The 18506-nt window shown below is 38.9% G+C and overlaps 1 protein-coding gene across 1 annotated transcript in view; it reads right to left on the bottom strand.

Annotated features, from left to right (window-relative positions):
• RIN3 (Ras and Rab interactor 3) overlaps positions 1-18506 on the bottom strand; it is an 85124-nt gene that overhangs the window by 65680 nt on the left and 938 nt on the right. The window lies entirely within an intron of this gene.

The raw sequence follows: 18506 nt of genomic DNA, 5'->3' as shown, positions 1-18506 counted from the left end.
TGAATTGTATCTGAAGAGGGATGAGATAGAAGAAAGGAGAGGAGAGAGAAAAGAGTAAAAGAGGGGAGAAGGAAGTAGGAAGACTGGAGGAGAAGAGGAGAAGTGGGGAGAAAGGGGAGGAGAGTGGTGAAGAAAAGAGAAGAGGAGAGGAAGAAGAGGGAAGTAGGGAAGAGAAGAAAAGGAGAAAGAAGGTAGAGAAGAAGGAGTGTGGATACAGTGAAAGGGGAAATGGGCAAGCAACACCAAAAGTCATGTGTATGTATTTATTTCATTTTATCAAAAGTATCTTATATATGAATGTAAAAAGAATGTATGTTAACATCTGATAAATACCACGGTATATGTATGGGGAAGAGTTTGGAAAAATAAAAAATTATTAAAACAAAAAAAAAATATTCAAGTCCATATAGGGATGCCCATAGGAGGATGTCAAAAACTTAGCAGCTGTGATTGAAGCTCTCACTCTCCACCTTAACATTTTAGACATACACACAACCTCTTGCACACACACACCTGTTGCCCCTGCATCCCTACATGGAGTTCTACTATTGTTAAATTGGTTGTCTTACAACACTGGTGGTTCATATTCTGCTATTATTTATTTACCACAATCTTTAAAATTAGTAATTAATTTAGTGACCTTAGAATTACTGGTTTGTTTTTTATGTCATTATTCTCAAGATAATGTCTAATCATTTCTTGATTTGAAATGCAGATGACTAATAGAGTCAACATACCAGAGAAAAATATTACTTGAGGTTTAAGTGCTGCAGCATCTATTAAAAGCTAGGCCATAACCTGTGGCTCTGCAGATACTAATCTGTATTTCATCAGAGACAGCAAATGTCATCAGCAACTCAGAAGATAACGATAAGATTCAGCTCCAGACTTAAAGCACACCAAGCAAATATCTTCTAAGATGCCAAAAATGTCTTTTTCTTAAAGATCATTAGATCTAACCAGAGATCGTGCCTTGTGGGATCAAAATTATATCTCCAGTAAAATAACAGGAGGCTGAAGAGCTCCTCAAGCAATGCTGAGATACGACAAAGAGCAAATTTGAGTGGGCAGAGGTAAGAGTTCAGGTCTGACCTTAGACTATTGATATAAAAGCATCAATATTTCTTCACTGTTATGATATCCACAGAGGATTGCTCAATGGTGCCATTTAAAGTTAACTCTATTAGGGAAGGATAGTTGGAAGAGTATACTGTATGTTGGATCATGATGAGAAGTTTTCAAGGTATCCAGAAAATATTTTTTTGCACAGATCTGCTTGGATTTGAATATATGTTCCTTGGATCAACCATAGCTTCTATGGCAGGGGTGTCAAACTGCTGACCCACGGGCCGGTTGCATCATGTGGAGGCCGTGCCCACCCCAGCTCTGGCAATGCAAAAAAAAAAAAATCCCAATATGACGCGGCACGTCATGTGACACGGCGAGTTTGACACCCATGTTCCATGGTATTATGAGCAGGCAAAACAGGATATTCCTCAAGCACACCCAGAAAACAATCTGGATTCATTAGCAGCCTGGATTAGATCACTTTAACTGATCCTCTAGTCTTGCAGAACTTTATGGCTGCTAGTAATCTAAGTGTCAATGCTGTAAACATTGGATGAAAATTGCAGCCATTTTTTCTTTCCTTTTAACATGCTTTTTCTGGTATTTAGAAATCAGGTGTAGAAGGGGAGGTTGGAATGAAAGCTTGAGCTCAGCTAGCCATAATAATAACACTGCTTTGTGGGAACCCAAGGATGAGCTGATAACGTTTTGGAGGGCTGAGGAGCTGGGGAAAAGCCAGTGTTTTAGGCTAATTGGAGAATGTGATTTATGACAGCTTATTGTGGATGGGAATTGCACTTTGTTACTTTGTATCGGGGGAAGGGAATTTGGTTTTTGGGTTTAACTATGTAGTGCCGATACTTTGTTTCTTGAATAAAATGTTCTTTAAGGAAGAATATTTGCCTTGAAGTTCTTTTGATGAGTTTCATCTATCGGAACCATGACACTAAGACTGGCCACCAATTGACCTGTAACGAAAGCAAAGTTACAGAAAACTCCTCTATTTTTAGGTAACCCACACAGGCTGAGCAGAATACCAAACCTAGCATGGGATCTGCTGGATACAATTGGGACAAATCCATGATCGTGATGGTGGACTTTAGATCCTGAACCATTTTTACTTCAAATCTGCATTTGGGTGCATTTTGTATACATCTTCTTAAATCATGGTAAATCTTTCCCGAAGTCATGGCAGACCCATAAAAATGTTCAGCTTCTTTCCATGAAGTGTGATGTGATTGCCTACCCAAGCTCTGAATCACCTGTTTTCCATTCCAATTTGAATTGTTGCACAGCTTTACTGCTACAATTGTTTGTCTGTAGTAGCAAGCTTCATGCTTTAAACCAGTGGTTCCTAACCTTTTTGAACGAATCGCCCCCTTGAGCCAGTGAGGAAGTTGTCATCGCCCCCCTCCCCCAACATAACCTCTCAATCACAACATAGGAAATAATTCTTCAATTTATGCAAACACTTGTTTTGTTTTCTTTAAAATTGTCGTCAGGACATATCGATGCAAATAATTTATTTCCAGTCTTTTTCCCATATCTCCCATATTCTGGCCAATGGCGTGCCACTGTATGGGTAGAGGCTGCTGCGCAAGGCGCATGAAGATAAGCGATGCATATTCACATATGTATGGCGTTCTGTACTGAAGCTAGCTGGAGGAACATTTGAAAATACAATTCAATCCACTAATAGCGAGCGATCTGATGTTTTTGTATGACAGATATACAGCGATTCACTGAACGAAAAAGTCTCAAAAGTGTCCCCAAAACGTCTCGCTCCATCGCCCCCATATCGCCCCCTTTTCGTTCCTTCACCCCCGTGTCGCCCCTTTTCGTTCCATCGCCCCCCTGAAAAATGAAATCGCCCCCTGGGGAGCAATATCGTCCAGGTTAAGAACCACTGCTTTAAACAACTGCTGCTTCTGTTCCTTTTGTGCTCTTCTTTGCTTTATAAGATATTGACAGCCCATCTTTCTCCAATTCACTGAAAGGATCCTATTTCACTACAGAGCAGGAGCGTGCAAAAATGGAAAAAGGTATTTTGCTCCAAGTATAGAACAAAAGCATTGTGCCTTTGAACTTCACCCAAACTATTCAAGCCACATAATGATCCTGCCAAAAGCAAAACTCAGATAATTTAGACTGATTTGGGGTTTTGGTTGAGCCAAAATCTTAAGGGGCAAGTAGAGTAAGTCTGGTGCACTCTACCACTCACTCCTTTCCTCCACTTGGTCTGAGCATCAGCCTGCCCAACAATCGTCCCAGCTCCTTTCTCCCCCTTGTTTTCCATTAATTGCCATTACACTTCCTTCCAACTGTGGCTGCTCAACTCATTTGGTCCTTCCCCACTCTTTCTTTTGCCTTTCTTCCCTGCTGTTGTTGCCCAGCACCTACTTGATGGAGCTGCCTATCTTTCTACTGCCATGGACTTTACACCCACTCAGCACATCTGCTCTATTTCTCCACTGAACAATGCACTAATCTTCTTTTTCTCATCCATCTGCCCACTCTATTGGATCAAGTGGACAGGCAGAAATCTTTGGAGATAGATGATCCCCACAAGTAGCCTGACCTTCAGCCATGTAGGACTTTAAAGATGATAAACAATACTTTGAATTGCACTTAAAAGCATACAGGCAGCCAATACAGCTTGTGTAGCAGTGTATTACATGCATGAGCTTTAAAGCATCCAAGACTGCATGTACTGCTGCATTCATATTTGGAATCTTCCAAATATCCACCAAGGACAGTTTCATGCAGAGCACACTGCACCTATCCATCCAGGAAGTGAATAACTGAATAAAGCTTCCTGGTCCAGAAACATACACAACTTGCATACAAGATGAACCCATGCAAAGCTCCCCACCAATGGCCATGGCTGCCATCAGCCTTTCGAGAATTCTCAGTTCACACTGGAGAGTCAGTCTACAGGAGTGGCACCCTAACAAGAGTTAAACTGGCCAAGGGAGGCGGGAGGAGGAGCCTAACAGCTAAAACCATTTGGTCTTCCCAGGGTTGTGCTGCAACCTGCAACAGATAATGTGATATTCCTCGATTTATACACAGTTGCACATCATTACTACAGTAATTAAGTACTTTTGGTAAACTTGGCTTTGCTCCAATATCTTAGGGGCTGCCACAAAGAAGAGGGAGTCAAGCTATTCTCCAAGGTGCCTGAAGGCAGGACAAGAAGCAACGGATGGAAACTGATTAAGGAGAGAAGCAACTTAGAACTAAGGAGAAACTTCCTGACAGTTAGAACAATTAACCAATGGAACAACCTGCCTCCAGAAGCGGTGAATGCTCCAACAGTGGAAGATTTTAAGAAGAGACCATTTCGGACAACCATTTGTCCGAAATGGTATAGGGTTCCTGCCTGAGCAGGGGGTTGGACTTGATGACCTCCAAGGTCCCTTCCATCTTTATTATTATTATTAAGTAAGAGAAGCACATGCCATTCTCTCATTGATAGCAAAGATAATAATAATAATAATAATAATGATAATAATGATGATGATGATAATAATAATAATAATAATAAATAATAAAAAGTTGGAAGGGACCTTGGAAGTCATCTAGTCCAATCCCCTGCTCAGGCAGGAAACCCTATACCATTTTGGACAAATGGCTGTCCAGTCTCTTCTTTAAAACTTCCAGTGTTGGAGCATTCATCGCTTCTGGAGGCAGGTTGTTCCACTGGTTAATTGTTCTAACTGTCAGGAAATTTCTCCTTAGTTCTAGGTGGCTTCTCTCCTTGATTAGTTTCTATCCATTGTTTCTGGTCCTGCCTTCAGATGCTTTGGAGAATAGCTTGACTCCCTCTTCTTTGTGGCAGCCCCTGAGATATTGGAACATTGCTATCATGTCCTCCCTTGTCCTTCTCTTCATTAAATTAGACATACCCAATTCCAGCAACCGTTCTTTATATGCTTTAGTCTCTAGTCCCCTAATCCAGTCCCCTAAGATAATTAAACTTCTATAGATAATTCTCTTTCCTTGAGGATATGCAAATACATTGCATCACATCTTTTTCTCTCTCCCCATTTTCCTTCCTTTCCCTTTTCGTTCACTGCAATTGCTTGTATAGGTAGTCCTCGACTTACGACCACGACTGAGCCCAAAACCTCTGTTGCTAAGTGAAACATTGGTTAAGTGAGTTTTGTTCCATTTTATGACCTTGCTTGCCACTATTGTTAAGTGAATCACTGTAGTAGTTAATTAGTAACATGGTTGTCAAGTGAATCTGGCTTTCCCATTGACTTTGCTTGTCAGAAAGTAGCAAAAAGTGATCACATGACCCTGGGACATTGCAACTGTCATAAATGTGAGTCAGTTGTCAAGCGTCTGAATTTTCATGACGAGCATGGGGATGCTGCCAAGGTGCTAAGTGTGAAAAATGGCCACAAGTTGCTTTTTTCAGTGGCATTGTAGCTTTGAATGGTCACTAAATGAACTGTTGCAAGTTGAGGACTACCTGTACTCTTAGCAGACTTAGCAAGCTTTCCTAATTATAGAGTACATGGTAGAAAAACAAAATTCTAACTATTTCTAAGCACTGGGTAAAACTTTAGTCACTGACGGTTATTTCCTTGGAGAGTAGTTTGCGTGTTATTCCTTATGACAATGAATGACCCACCATTTGCCAAATGGCAGCACAAATTCTTTCTCACCGTAAGGGCTGGCAGCATGAGGCAATTAGTAAAACAAGCAATTGGGGTATAAAGGAGAGGGGAGAAACACACAGGTATCTCAGTTACCAAAATGGCAGAGATATAATTTCTAATGTCGTTTTTGGAGGGACGTTTCAAGGTCACTGTTGTTCACTTGTGGAGTTCTTGGAAAGCGCATTTCCCACAAGATAGTTGCTAGGCAAAATATTAAGAACAGCTCAAGCCCAACCGACTTTCCATCTGTGAAATAAATACAAGGCTGAGAGTTATTCCTGTTTCCCTTTAACAAGGATTTTGTGGAATCATCCCAAAAGAATGTGCCCCTCACACTCAAGGAAAACAGAAACTGCTCACCACATTAGTTTGTAGTGAACAGATGGGAAATTATTTGGGTTTATTATTGCCAACTAATGGAGGGGGGGGAAGCTTGGTCGCCAAGTTAACCCAACAGTTGCAATATGTTGAACTTGAGATGGTGAAGGCAGCATGATGCTGTAATGAAGATTAGTGGAGATTTCTATCCTGACAGTGATAGTTTAGTTCCTCACTCCAGTCTCAAGGGTTTTTTTTTTTAACGTTTTGCTGCAGCTGTCCTATTTATAAGAGACAGTCTTGACTGTCTGTCTCCAAAAGTCTGTATTTTTTTTTTTAATCAATTGTGCCTTTGCGGAAAATTGCCAGGATGCCTTTTCAACACTTGGCTAAAGTGATATTTTAGCTCTCTCTTTTAAATTTTTACTGCCTAACTAGGAATGCTTAGATCAGTAGACCTGACGTAGCTGGAGAGAACCAAATTAGAAAATGCAGCCGAATAGATAAATTGTTCAGTGAAGAGCAGATGCATCTTCTCTTTAGCGCACAGACATCCAGATAAGTTAATGGCTACTAAAGCATGATTGAAGTAAGGGAATCCTGGAAAGAATATTTTAGAGATTTCTATGGAAAATACTACGGGAGAGCCAGTTTGGTGTAGTGGTTAAGGCATCAGCTAGAGATCAGGAGAGTGTGAATTCTAATTTTGCTTTAGGCCAGTGTTTCCCAAACTTGACAATTTTAAGGCATGTGGACTTCAACTCCCAGAATTCCACAGCCAGCATTGCTGGCTGTGGAATTCTGGGAGTTGAAGTCCACATGCCTTAAAATTGTCAAGTTTGGGAAACACTGCTTTAGGCATAAAGCCAGCTTGGGCCGGTCACTGTCTCAGCTGTAGGCAAAAGGAAATGGCAAACCACATCCCAAAAATCTTGCTAAGAAAACTGTAAGGTCTTGTCCAGGCAGTTGCCAGGAGTCAACACTGATGAAGAGTAGAATGGAAGCAAATACTGCAAGCATTCATACTCAAGGGATAAAAAATTTGAAAAGAAAATAAATGCTGTGAGAATATGGGAAAAAAGGTATAGAGGTATAGATGATGGAAATGGGAAATCTTAAAATATGCTTGTGGTTTGCTTGAGGAATGGCTAAACATCTTTGCTATGTGGGTGAGGGTGACATCTGTGTCTAGCAATTGGAAAAAGGCTGTTATTGTTCTCATATGGGAACAATTGAAAGGTAGTAGGAGGGAATGAAAATCTACAGGGAAATTAGATTGCCCAGAAAGGTCTTTGACAGAATTCTGATTAAAAGGTTATGAGAAGTGACAATGAGCACCATTTGGGAAGTGCAGTCACTTTTATGCTTAGCCGGGGCTGTGCAGATTGAATATTTGTTCTTCAGAAAATTTTTAAGCAATGCATGAATGTGAGAAATAAAGTTTACTGTATTGTGTAGATTTAAAGAAAGCATAAATAAAGTGAATAGGATTGAATTACTGAGTGTTTTGAACAAAGATGAAGTTGAAAGTTGCTTGCTGAATGCAGTAAGACTGGCACATGATGGAAGTAAAATATGTGAGAGTAATTAACTGGTCTACAAATTTTGGGATATTATCCACCTCCAACATAAAATGTGTTAATTCTTCTTCTTGTGCCATATCTGTTATCGGACGTTGGCATCCTGTTGGCAATCCTGTTTTTATCAGCAGCCGCACAAAAAAGTGCTGCTGAGTTTTGTCCAAACCAATCCCTTAGATTTTGAAGCCACGATGTTCTTCTTCTGCCTGGACCTCGTTTGCCTTCAATCTTTCCCTGGAGGATTAAATGGAGTATGGTGTATTTTTCTGGATGTCGCATCACATGTCCAAAATATTCTAATTTTCGTTTTTTAATTGTTTTGATGATTTCCCTTGGCTTTCCCAGGTGGCTTATCACCTCATTTCTGATCTTGTCAACCCAGCTTATACGTAACAGTTGCCTGTAAATCCACATTTCAAATGCTTCTAGTCAATTCAGGTGCCCTTCTGTCAGAGACCAACTCTCTACTCCATAGAGCAGGATAGAAAAAATATAGCATCTGACAAGCCTGATTTTCAGTCTTAGGCTTACGTCGTGACTGCAGAAGACCTTTTTCATTTTGAAGACTGCTGTTCAGGCTTTTTCTATCCTTCTCTTTACTTCAACGGTCATGTCCCAGCTTTCATGTAAATTAGAATCGAGGTGCGTGATCCTTTCAACTTTTTCTAGTGGTATTCCTTCTGAATTTATTGGTGGTAAATTAACGGGTTGTTTGCTGACGACCATGATCTTGGTTTTTGAGGTGTTAAGCTTCAAACTGTATTTTTCAGATATTTCTGTGACTCGTGTTAATTCTTACATATTTTGATTAGATGAATTAGAAAACAGGTGATAAAAGTGCTGGTTGGCTAAAGTTTTCAAAATATTTCACAATAAAGATTTATACACAGGCAAGTATATTTGCCTGCAAGGGAGGGAGATGTCTAATGATCATGATGCCTCGTAACTTCTCGACAAAGTACAGTAGAACAATGAAAATGGTACCACATGGAAGTGTATAAATTTATCTTCACTTTGAGCATAATCGCACATTCCCCTTATACTTTTGAATTATTTTGATGCAACTTTGACCTGAAGCTGTATCTTGGAAACTGGAGCCAATTAATACTCAGGACTTAATTTTCCTTTATTAGTGACCCAATTCTGGTAAATTCCCTCTATCTCCCCCCTCCTTATCTCTTATTCTAAGCAAAAATCCTTAATCAATATACAGTTTTCAAAAAAGGGAATGAATGTTGAGAGATCCAATAATGTCTTTGCATAAGAACATCCCTCTGCCCATTTTGTTATATGAAAGTGAGAGTTGTATATATTATGAGAAAAATTAAGCAAGCCAAATGTAGTAGGAATGAGTCCCAAAGGTGCATTTCAAAAGACAATTGGACTTTCTTGGAAGAATATTTTTGCAGGAGTTGTAATTCTTTGATAGCACAAATAACAGTTACCTCTGAGGTGAACATAAGTGAAAAGAAAGCAGGTTAGGGTCTTTTTACAAGCCTAGTTTGCACCGTGCAGTCCATGGTGCCCTCTAAGCTTGGCTGTTTTCTTCCAGATATTTCATTATCCAACAAGGTAACACCATTACCATCCTAATTCTAGCACTGATGATGTAATGAAATGTGTGCAAGAAAACAAGCTCAGACAGCACCAAAGACTCCACAGTTCAATCCTGAGCTACAAATATTCTCTTCTATTGGTATCAGTTTGTACCTTTCAGGGATTCAAAGATCAAGTGTGACAAAGTTGGAACTGGCCAATTAAAATGTTCTTACTCTGGTTTCTCCTCAGATAGGTATAAAGATGTTGCATTTAAATTTCGCTTTCTGTGTCTTAACCCAGCCTACAGTCCTGACCAAAGAGAGACAAGACGTGTGTGCGATTACTATAATAGCAGCAGTGATGCAGAGAAGCAGGGAAAGAAAGACTGTGGCAAACATTTAAAACTCAGGTCATCCGTTTTGTCTGACCACAGCAGTTTCCATGTTGCCTGGCGAGATACTTACACGCTACATTTTATTTCACAGTAGAAACAAACTTGCTTTAAAAAATGGCTGTTTTCTGGGTTCTCCTCCTGTCTGCGGCAAAGTCCCCAGGGAGGATTCCTCTTAGATAACGTTGGCCCTGTAAGACTATTGGAAGCATAATAGATTCAGATGGCTAATTATTGCCAACTCTTAATAAACAATAGACCTGACAGAGCATTTGCTCTGGCTCAATTCAACATGCTCCTTTCAGCAGATATTGATGGTAAATACCCCAAAATTGTCTTCACAAACACCTTTGCCCCCGTGTCTCCCATGCCATACAGCAGTGGTCCCCAACCATTCTGATACCAGGGGGGGGGATGTCTTTCACGGACAGGAGGGATGGTTTCACATGCAACCTAGATCCCACGTATGTGCAGATGAAGCTTCACTCGGACCATGGACCAGGGCCAGTCTGTGGCTCAGAGATTGGGGATCGCTGCCATAGAGGATGTTTGACAAGTTCAGCTGCATGATAATTTCTAATTGAATCTGCCTGAAGTATTAATTCAGCTTCTATCATAAAGGAATTCCCAGGGAGAGCAACCAACAACCAATGGTATGTCTCCTATCTTTTAGCAGACCATAAACCCACTACCACCCATAAAGTAGCCAAACATTGCTGCAAGAGTGAGGCAACAAATATTGTCCAATAAAAAGGCATTTCTTTGACACTTTTACATTTGTCTCCTCTCCCTTTTCATTCCTTTTTTCCTCACTAACTTATTAAACTTCTTTTAATTAGTTTTTTAAATGTACATTTTACAAATTGTATGTTTATATATATGTGTATATATATGTTGATCAAAGATTATAATAAAAGTTTACCTATTATATACCTATTACCTACCTATTATAGCATACCATTCAAAGAAATCAAGGCTTTTTGCTAAACATTTGTGGATTGTGGTGGTCTTTTAGTACAAGTCAAAAGCACCCAACAAATTTTGGATGGAAACATGACAAAAAATAAAGGATATTGTGGGGAGGATGTTCCTTCCTTTTTTTTCTCTTTTACTGATGTGTCATTAACACTTTGCCATTGTCAAAATGATTCCCCTAACAGAACACAATTTGGAACATACAGTTTACATCTGTATGTAAATTGAACATTTCAGGTTGAAACAGATACAGAAATGTATATATATAAGGGTAACACATGCATCAAATGCAGCCAGCGTTCATGCATTTTTTAAAAATCAGGGATTGATGCTGAACTAGGACACAGTTGAGAATGTGTGCATATGATTCTCAACTGGATAGGGGATAGATTGATCCATCCACTGGAAGATACTGTGTTATTACTAACTCACAGCTTCCTTTCAGTGCCTCAATCTAGAATTAAGAAGCTCAGAAAGCTCCCTTCCCTACATTTTCCACACAAGTGCACAAAACACAGATTAAGAATTCTTGAATCTTGCCTTGTTTCGGAATTAACTGACCTTGGAAAAATGATTGGAAATACGTAGAGAAAAAAAACCTATTGATTTGCAAACATATAGCTCCTTTCCACTTGCTATCATATAGCAACCCAAAGAACAAATTATAACTTGTATCTCTGCCAACATTAATGTTAATGATATTAATACTGTATCTGTACAGTAATACTGTACATTTCCTAAAATACGGAATGTGAATTTAAACAATTATCCAATTTATGACTATTCATAATTATTCTTACTGATATCAGAAAGATTTTCTTCCAGCTAAAGGGTACAAGATTTGCAGATTTTATGTAAAATAATGGAAGACTTCAAAAATTAGAAGACTTTGAAAGCTAGAAAACTAGGCTATAAGCCATAAACCAATGATCTAGATCAGAACACCACAAATACAGTAAGTATTCTGGCGAGAAATACGTATTATAAATTTCTTCCCTTTTCACTTAGATTGCACTTCCATGCAACTATTTGGAGGGTGGGTGTCTTCAAGTGAGTTATATGCCTGCATCCCAAATATTTCTGAAATATTTTTGATGGCCACATCTAATCAAAGGGGAAGACATATTTTGGATGTTGCTGATATACACACCTGCAAGCAATCCATGTCTGCTCTAGAAAGTATACATTGTTGGTGTGACTACAACATCAAATCAGACACAGAAGCATCTAAATTAACAGCTCCTATTGGTAATCAAGGAAGCAACTGAGAATGCCTGTAGTAGCTGTCACTGTTGTCACTGCTGTTAATGAAAATAGTTTTTCTGCCTGTAAATCATGATTCACATAATGCCAGCAGAGATGAAAATTGGTAGAGCATTCAAAGAGTTTCCTACAGATTTCACACTTTTGTCATTTGGGGCTTCCTGAGCATTTGACTAATGGAAGTTTATTTGTGAAAGTCATGGTGGAGAAAAGTTGCAGGTAGTGGATCTGACAAAATGGTGTTCAGCTGCTCCAATGATAATAGTGATAGCAATATAAATTCTGATGATTTAAGTTGTACTTCCTAAACTTAGAAAACTGGCTATGTTTGTGTTAGGATTAGAATAGGATCCATAAGTCATCGTTCTTGAAAAGCTGACAAACCCATCATTTTACAAAGTGTATTAGTGGAAAGATAAAATCTGGCAAGGTAATTTTAAATAAAAGGACTCATATTTGAACTCTGCTTGTACAGAGGTGAGCATGGAACAGAAAGAAATGCATGTGATTAGTTTATGGTTCCAAAATATTGTCTCAAAGTTCCTGAAAAAAGAACTTCTGGATATAATATATTATATATATTATTTGAAATAAGAGACACCATGGTTTATATAGAAACACTTTTCCATTTTCAGTGTTGTCAGTCCCTTTTCTGGATTTTCCATTGACTGTATTTGTTGGTTAGTTGAATCCTCTATCACAGTATTTAATTGTTCCACTTCTTCTGTTATCTTCTCCATAGTTGATTCTTTAATTGTAATCAAAATTTGGGTTTGTATATCTAGGCTGACAACTTGTTCTTTTCTACAGCATCTTATTTCATCACAAGTTGAAAGAATGGTTTCATGTATTGCTTTCAACATAAAAAGAATCTGCTCCTGGTCTTCGTCCATATTCTCTTGATGGTGTATTAAGTTGAGGGCTTTAAAGTCAGAGAATGAAAATAATTTTATAACTGGGTATAGGACACAACTGAGCTTCTCACAGCTGGTATTTGTCAAGGCTGAAAAAGTCTTATCTGTAATCTGGGCTTCAAGCCAAGTCTCCTTTAGACAATAACAAGTTGTAATATCAAACTTGGCCACAAGATGTCACCAATGCTGTTTAAGGTTTTTTTAAGTCCAAAATTTTTATAACCCTTTTTCCAATTTTATTTCTTTTTTGTAAATAAGAGCCAAAGTCTTCAGTAAAGATAAGAAATCTTTTGGTCCCCAAATTTTAGAAGCATATAAATCCAGTTAGATTAAGGTTATTCTTTCAGTGTTTTAACTCCCCTGGATAGTCAGTCACCGCTATTCTTAATGGGTGGGATAAAAGTTCCCTTCCTTCTCACAGGGGGGAAGATACTTTGGGCAGCTTTGTAGGAGAAAAAAAAATACTTGGGATTAAAGAGTGGTTCAGATCTCCCCCAGTCTCATCCACACTGCTTTAGAAGTGCCTGGTGGTAAGTTTGACTTCGGCTTTCTGCAACCTAGTGATGAGCCATATTTCTATAGCTGGTCTTTCGTCCGCCAGTTTGGAGGGCTGCTCCGGATCAAGCAGAAGGGCTACCGCCGTCCCGCAATCAGGCGGGGGTCCCCTCCTTGCTTGTCACCCCTACAGGGAGACTCTCAACCCTTTTAAAGGTCCCCCAATGGAGCAAAACCGAGCATGGAAGATGGAGCTCGCCTTCCAGTGTCCACAGTGTCCGCGATGGCAAACCAGAAGTCCAAAGTCCATGCATTTCTATAGATGCTATTCTCTGTGCAAAATTGTATTTATTTTTTTATTCTTGTACTGCCTTGAGTAACTTTATTTGTTGGCTTTTGTAGTTTGCAGTGGATAAGATTAAAGCATAAAACAAAAATATATTGAAGTTGCCCTTAGACAAGTACATTTGTTTCTCAAACCACTCAATAGCCCTCACATAAAAAATATTAGAAGGAATAGCTATCGATCAGAGGGGAAAGATTTTCTAATGACAAATTCCCTCACTTGTGTATCCCGGAAAGTTTTGTCTTCCCATCTTTTGCTCTCTTAAAGAAGAGAGGTGAAAATGACTTTGCTCAGCAAAGTCAGCTGTCATTTATCCCAATATATAAAATTATCTCATTATGATCAGATTTGGAAAACTAATATGAATGAGCAAAAAGAAACCAGTAGGATAGATATACCAGTTCTAAATATATTCCTGTGTTTGCTGCCAAAGTAATTCTTTGTGACCAGCAGTCAGTGCAAAATAGTTCATAGATAATACTTAAATTAATATTCATCTGTTGATCAACATACTGCATACTTGACATATTCCCCAACTGAAGCCTTCCAGAGAGCTGCAATCTACACATCTGGATGGCCACTGCAGGGTTGTGGAAGGCTAGTGTACTCTAAGGCTACTCTGAAGTTGGCACACGATAAGATTACCTAATCTTTTACTCAATCATTGACCAAATCTTGGCAGGATTGGTGCTTAGCTAATAATTTCCTAAAAACATGCAAATGTGTTCAGAAGCAAAAATTAAAATTAAAACATAATTATGCATAGTTAGCAGCAACTCTGTTGGCTCTAATTATGCTGTGCATGGTCTTGTTTGCTTCTTATTTCCTTCTCTCTCCCTCATCCTGTTTTACTCAGAGAAGATAAAACTGCAGAGCAGAGAGGCATGGGGCGGGAGGAGAGCCAAAAGGGTCAAAGCAGCACAATAAGGGGTAGGATTGCCATGAGTACCATCTTTTTTTTCCCCTTGTGGAGACCCTTAGTGGAGTACAGCTGTATTTCCAAACAGAGCGAGAGAGCTATAACCCCACAATGGAATACAATCTCACAATGGAACATAGACACCGACCTTCACAAAGGCAGAGTGGAGAAAAAATATCATAAAGGCAGTCTGGAAAAAAAATGAATACTAAGTTAAACTCTCTTCAGAAAGACTGGCTGGGGAATAGGTGGTGTGCTTCTGAGTCAGATGTCATGATGATAGAACAAAAGGTTCATATGGGCTGAACCTTGCCACCCGATTGCAATGTATATAGCAGTTGATAAAACATACTTATTAAGCAGCAATTCCCAGTGAGGACCTATTTGGGGTGGGGGGAGATCTGCTTAGAAAATGCTGCATATAGCCTAAATATTATTCTTTTGTTGTAACAAAAAGGGCAGCATGATTTGAGTCATTTACATTGGTAGGCTAATTCTCTACAAAGTAGAAAAACAATTATATACATAATATATATCATAACATAATGCATATAATTAGCTTATAAATAATTGTATGATAATAGATTAGATATAGATAGATAGATAGATAGATAGATAGATAGATAGATAGATAGATAGATAGATAGATATGTAGCATTACCTCCTCAAGGGCCTCCAAAGCCCAGGCCCTCCTAGCCCTCCCCCTTCAGTCTCGCTCACAGCTGCGCCCTCAAACATTGGCAACAATGTCCTTTTAACCAGAGCTCATGCAGAGTGGAGAGATGACAGGTTCTTCTCAAGGGATTCACAGGAACAAAGATGACCTGCCCCAACCACAACAGTCGGTGCATGACAGTACTTAGCAACCTCAGGCAGTCATGGGAATAATAGTCAGTAGTTTATAATAGCCGTTTGGGATGCAAAAGGGGTGGGGAAATCCTCCAGCTCCAGGCAGCAATGGGGAACACAAACGAGGGCGGTCGATGCTCCACAGCCACAGCTCGCTCTGCAGAGGCAGCTCCCCAAAGTGTCCACATTCACACCGGTGATAGTAAGCAAAGTTTGGATGGCCATTGGTCTCCGAAACTACAACGACCAGCCTCTTCTTTCCTTCTGTCGATGCTCATAGTCCCAGGTCTCTCTATGGCAATTCCCCTTCCCCTGGTCTCTCCCCGACTACAGCAACAACCACACCACCCCCTTTCTCCTTTTCCTCTTCTTCTCCCCCCCCTCCCCGATCCACGCCCACCATGCCCAAACTGCCCGCAGCTGTCTGAGCTTCCACTTCCCTCTTTCTGGCCAGGCTCCCGCAAAGTCTCTCAGCCAGCTCCATGATAGATAGATAGATAGATAGATAGATAGATAGATAGATAGATAGATAGATAGGCAGGCAGGCAGGCAGGCAGGCAGGCATTGCAATTTCATCTTGACAGCTATATCATTTTGCGCACTCCCTATAAAATTGTATCTTCCTAACTCTGCTTATTATAAAGATTGAATTGCCAGATGTAACTGAGAACAGCCATTGAAATATTTCAAATATGCATGTGCTTCCAATCTTTCTCTGTCAGTTCAGGTCTGCCTCTCATGCATTTTTTTGTGCTGTCTGAACATATTTGTATAGGAAATAGCATTCAAGGGTGTGTAAAATGTATATTTGTAGGGGCTGGTATGCTATGCTTTTTCTACAAAGTGCACTGAGCTTATAAATAGTGATGTCATCTTCTCAGGATTGTTTTTACTGTATTAGAAAATAAGATTACATTTGAATTTCACTGTCAGATGCATTGATTAAATTAAGCATAGAGATCAAAAGTTCTCCATTTCCATATGTAGTTCTTCCATATAAAGAAAACTAAAATTGCTGGGCATCCTGTCCTTCCTTGCAAATCATTTATATAAATAAATTGTATTTTACTTCACTGAAGTCATTCTACAGTCTAATCTAAATTCATGAGCTTCACATAACCTGCATACAATATTATGGCTTTAACTATTAAAGAATTTTGAGATGATGACTCTGCCAGAACATTTGGGATTTATTTTGTTCTTGTATTTTTTTTCTCTCTTTATCAGTCCAGTTTTGCTCACCAAAGCTAAAGTTTCTTGAACTGTTTGTGGACTTCATTATTTTATAGAATCCAAGTTGCTATGTGGATCTTACATTCCAATTCATTGTAAATGCATCTCTGTGAAGTTGGAAAATCTGCCTTCTAAATTCAAGGGAGATTGTGATCTACTCACTTGCAGCTCAGGTCTTCTACCAGCAAGTCCTCCCTTCTTTTCAGAAGCTGCTACATAATATATTTGCCCAGCAATAAGAAAAATTGCATTTGCTAGTAAGGATGCTAACAATTAACTAGATGGTGCATAAAGCAATGTAGGGAGAAAATGTGTAACGCAATTCTGCCTGAGCTAATTTTGTTAGGCTATTTTTCTAAGGTATTGTTATTCTAAGGTGTTGAAATCTAAGGATTTCTCTCTTTGAATAGACAGGTAGAGAAGGAACAGGCAATATAGTGCTCATAAGCAACAATACCTCCACTAGCTTTTCACTTGGCATCTGTTAGACTTTCTGATGCCAATGATCTTCATCTTTCAAAACAATCTTTTAATTAAAAAATGAATGGCAAACTGAAAGATAGTTCAGGCATTAATAGGAAATAAAGATGTGCTTTGTTTCCAAATGAACCCAAGAAAAAGAAGGTATGCATTCAATGTTAAGGGGCGTCCTTGGAGGTTGGCATCTGTTTTGTGACTGGCCATGCCCAGCATTGACAAAACTTTGTGAAGCCCACCCAGTCATGACTGCCAACAATATGCTCTCCATGTCCTAAATGTGTCCAAGTATGAAGTATCTCCAACGCAGACAGTAGCTTCTAGTACTAATGGTTTGCCAAAACTAGAGTTTCATAGACTCACAGAAAGTTATGGATCGAAAGAAATCTGCAACTAAGTCCAATTCATTACTAGAATGGCTATCTAGTTTCTGTTCAAAAACCTACAGAGAATAAATCCATAACTGATTGATCCTAATGACTATTACTATCGGGAAGTTCTTTTTAATATTTAGACTAAATGCCCTTTGTTTTACGGTTAATATTATAGGAAAGTCCTTTCTGCTGGGGATATCCTTCTAATAAGCACATAAACCAAGTTAAATTACAAGGAACATATATACCAGTTGGATAATCTCCCTGAAAAAACAACAATCCAAAAGCTGAATCAACTCCTTGAACTTCTTCCTCCAAATAGCAATCAGTATTAATACACTAACCCCAAACAGCACGGGAGACAAATGTTATAGGTGAATTTTAGAACCATCATACTATATTCTTTATTTTTAATTGAATTGAGTTTTCCAGCTAGTGCTAAAAAGTATGCATACATTACACAAACTCTTTGTTTCACCCATCCTGTTTTATTTATTTGTATATACATTCAGCTTACTAAAAAGACTCTCATAAACATTTAAAAACAGTTGTAAAAGACATGCTGGTGATTAGTGACTTTATTAGAGTTAGCGGATAACCTTGTGATTATAACCATCATTTCCCCATTTAAACTGAATCCCTCTGAACACTTAACATCCCTGGTTTCTCCAAAGCTTACCACATTAAGTGGAACCATGCATTAATTTATATATGTCAAATTTAGAAACTTCACAGAGCAATTCTGGGCAGGGTATAAATAAAATCAAAAGCATTTGTTTCCAAAGTCAAAATTTTGCCACAGCTTTATCTGTCTTCATCCTGGACCACAACAATGGGACATGTGGTGTTTGTCCACAGTCTTAAGGTCTGCATATTCAGTGGTAAGCTATATAGAACATATTTTTAGTAATGTCTCTTTATTTGGTCCAAATAATAGCAGCTGAGGATGCAGAAAATTTTTTCTAACAGCATGGGGCCAAAATAATGGGAAAATTTCATTTGGATCACAAACAGAGGTTGGGCTAAAGTTACAGATGGGCACCAGGCTACAGACAAAAGTGTCATCCCTAACCTTTGCAAATTTTGTCATTTTTC

The sequence above is a fragment of the Crotalus tigris genome, unplaced genomic scaffold, assembly GCF_016545835.1.
Source record: "Crotalus tigris isolate CLP2741 ecotype Arizona unplaced genomic scaffold, ASM1654583v1 scf7180000018040.1558517, whole genome shotgun sequence".
NCBI classification, from domain to species: domain Eukaryota; kingdom Metazoa; phylum Chordata; class Lepidosauria; order Squamata; family Viperidae; genus Crotalus; species Crotalus tigris.
Note: the sequence above shows the minus strand (reverse complement) of the source record. Positions and strands in the feature narration are given on the sequence as shown.